This window comes from Epinephelus moara, chromosome 24 (genome assembly GCF_006386435.1).
Source record: "Epinephelus moara isolate mb chromosome 24, YSFRI_EMoa_1.0, whole genome shotgun sequence".
Taxonomy (NCBI): Eukaryota; Metazoa; Chordata; class Actinopteri; order Perciformes; family Serranidae; genus Epinephelus; species Epinephelus moara.
Genome location: NC_065529.1, coordinates 44,174,120 through 44,177,763, shown reverse-complemented (window position 1 = coordinate 44,177,763; position 3,644 = coordinate 44,174,120). Strand labels below are relative to the sequence as shown.

At 39.2% G+C, this 3,644-nt stretch overlaps 1 protein-coding gene across 2 annotated transcripts in view; it reads right to left on the bottom strand.

Annotated features, from left to right (window-relative positions):
- The window catches only part of LOC126385587 (zinc finger protein OZF-like), a 98,696-nt gene that overhangs the window by 28,300 nt on the left and 66,752 nt on the right, over window positions 1–3,644 (bottom strand). The window lies entirely within an intron of this gene.

Sequence of the window (3,644 nt, the reverse complement as noted above, 5' to 3'; positions counted from 1 at the left end):
TAGGCTCTATAACTGGGTGATGGACTTCTTATTAGACAGGATAATAGAGGTCAGGGTGGGTACAGAGTACTCAAAGTTATATAAAGTTGAAAATGGAACCCCGCAAGGCAGTGTTTGCAGTCCACTACTATTCAATATAATGATTAATGACATCTTTGAAAAAGTTGAAAGAATTGTAGGGAAGTCCTTATATGCAGATGATGGGGCCTTATGGATAAGAGGACGAAATTTAACATTTATCCAGAAAAAAAAAATGCAGACAGCAATTATGGCAGTGAAACAGTGGGCGAACGACTGGGGCTTTACGATGTCTGCTGCAAAGACACAAGTGATATGCTTTTCCAGACGATATAAAGACGTGACTGTAAAATGATATGGTCAAACACTCAAGCAGGTCAAGGTAGTTCAATTCCTAGGGGTGATATCTGATGAAAAGCTGACCTGTAACAAAGACATCCGCTGGAAAACAATATTTTTTTCACGGACCGTTTAGATTTAATGAGTCATTACAGACACCACTAACGGGGCTAACAGCTAACAGTTAGCTCCGCTAATCTACGACAACCATGTTATTATTTACAAAATGTGCACACAGAAATAGTAATGTTTGTTCAATCATTGTGTTTATAGACTTTACAAACACCAGATTAGACTAAACGGTGATATAGTGACGTGAAAAATGTGAGATATTCATATGAAGCTAAACTCTCCTGGTTTTCTACCCGGAAGTATTTGTTAACAACAAGACGATTCCCTCCGAAGGGACACTAACAACTCAAAGTACACATCAAATAAAATTTCTCCAAACATGTTTTTTGTTTTTTTAGTGTTCATTTCCCCCGATAAGTTGGTTTTAATTCGTTATTTGATTCTATAAACACAGTCTGACCATCTCGAGGTTTTATTTTGGTACTTCCAGTGACCGGCAGTGTGAATTTGGATATAAGCTAAAAATTTAGTTTCACCCAGAACATTTAGATTTAACATTTAACATTTAGATTTAGATTTAGCATTTAGATTTAACATTTAACATTTAGGTGCCACATTTAATATTTAGATTTAACTATTTAATATATTTCTAAGTTAACAAATATTGCTGTAAATGTGGTAAAAGGTGATGTAAAAAAAAATTCACAACACTTTTTTTAAACATTGTTTGAAGCTAAATGTGGCAAAATGTTGATGTTATTTTCAGCGTGAGCCACTTTACAAAGGGCACCCCATAGGAAACAGCATCTTAACAAAGTCACAGAGAAATATAAGAAGGTTAATAACCTCTTAAGATGTCTGTCGGGAAGGGACTGGGGAGCTACCAGAACAGCACTATTAAAAGTATATAAAGCATTATACAACAGTTAGTTCCGGCCCTGCAATCTGATTGGTCGAGAGACAGTAAAACCGTGATGATATTGGAGTACAACATCACTGTTATAAAACTGACGGTTAGTGTCAGTTAGGTCAGCAGTTGCGTTGTAGGCTAATTAATTCATCCACTGTCAAACAGCCAAAAATATGGATTTATTTCCTAAAATAAGTTTTGAATTGAACTATGAATGGTCATCAGAGGAAGATGAGGGAGAGGAGAAGCTGAATCCATCTCAGCACACATCCATGTTTGTCAGTGTTTCATCAGCGGAGCTCAATGACTTGGAGAAAAGCAACATACTGTCAGATCAGAAGGCAGATTCGGCTGTGCCTGTGAAGCGACAGTCCACCATGCAGTCACCAGAGACTTCTTTCACGGGCTGCACAATTAATGGAAATGTGCAGATAAATGTGTATAAAGACTAAGTGCCTGGCGCACCATGTCTGCGTTACATAGCAACGGTGACAGCGGAGTCCTGAGGGAACTATTTTTGTTGGCGGAAGACAAATAAAATGCTTAAATTATCTATTTTGTCCTCATTTTTCAACATTTCTTAATCAGCCTTGCTTATTTAACTGTTGAACTGTTGTATAAAAGCAATATCACACTCGAGCTCGTGATGTACTGTGATATCGTCACGGCTGTGACAGCACACACAACACTGAAAGCACTGGATATTGTGCAAGCAAAAGCCTTAAGAATATGTAGCGGAGCATTTCGAACTACTCCAGTTTCAGCTTTATTGGTGGAAATGGGAGAAATGCCATTGGGAATAAGGAGGGTTAAGCTTGGGCTCAAATAGGCCTATTTGATGAAAACAAAAGGGCAAGATGAGTCTTTTCCAACTAAAACACTGTTAGACCAACACTGGGAATTTGGGGGGAGGAAAAGAAGAATTAAAGTTAGTTTTGGAGTCAAGCTAAAAGATAATGTAGGAAAAATAGGCATTCTGGAGAAGAAAGTATCTCCCCCAGTCTGCTGGTCAGCTGTTCATCCATGGCTTTTTACAGAACCTGAGATTGATATGAGATTTTTAAATAGTTAGAAGAGGGAAAAGGACGAAAACATCGTTAATAAAATTCAAAAGCACTTGCAGCAAAAATGGAGGTCACATTCACAGATATATACAGATGGGTCAAAAGAACCAGAAAGTGGGAGTGTGGCAATTGGCATAGTAATCCCCCAGTTAGAAGTAAGAAAAGGCTATAGGATATCAGATCACACGTCAGTATACACAGCAGAGATGATGGCAGTTTTGAAGGCTCTTCAGTGGGTGGAGGACAATAGACCAAGTTGTACAGTCATATGTAGTAATTCAGCAGCAACTATACAGACTATAAAAGAGGCACGTTCCAAGACCAGACCTGACTTAATAACAGGAATGTGCCTAATATTGTATAGAATTAACAAAATGGGGTGTGAGGTGGGGTTCATCTGGGTACCAGCACATGTGGGCATACAGGGAAATGAGGAAGCAGACATTGTGGCTAAAAACGCAATAAAGCAGGAAAAAGTAAAATTGGAACTGGATTTTGGACCACCAGGATACTCATCTGTAATAAACCAGGCAGCAAAGGAAATGTGGCAGAACTCATGGAATAAGGAAAGCAAAGGCAGGGTATTTTATACAAAAGAACATAGGGAAAAGTAATAATTGCTTTGGTTGCAGCAGGAGAGATGCTGTAGTTATCACCAGAATAAGACTTGGTCACTGTGGTCTTAGAAGTGGGCTGGCCCTGATTGGGAAGCACTCAGATGGACAATGTGAGTGTGGAGAGCCAGAGACTGCGACACATGTTATTTTACAATGCAAGAGATACTCATCTCAAAGGAGGAAACTTTTCAGAGAACTGGGAGCAGCTGGAGAGACTGTTTTTAACATGTACACACTGCTGAATATGGAAGACTGGATCAAGATGAAGAAGCTGCTGCAGTATCAACACTACATTAGAATATACAACAGAATATGATTAAGCACTAGAAGAAATCGCATGGAAACAGTAGAGGGCAGCAATAGGCCTTGGATGCGTCTAGTCTGCCGAAACCAAAGAAGAAGAAGAAGCAGCAGCCGCAGCAAAGAAGAAAAAGGCGGCAGTCGCGTTTCCCAAATGACTGAGTTAACTTTGGGAGGTTAATCTATGAGTTAAACCTCGAGCCACATTTACTGTAGCCTACATTAGACAACAATGTGTTCAGTTGAGTCTTTGAGAGAGTTTGTCAACGAGCGACTAACTGCTGCTGCTGAAGAAATATTGGGAGTTTTTCAAAGAAGCATCGT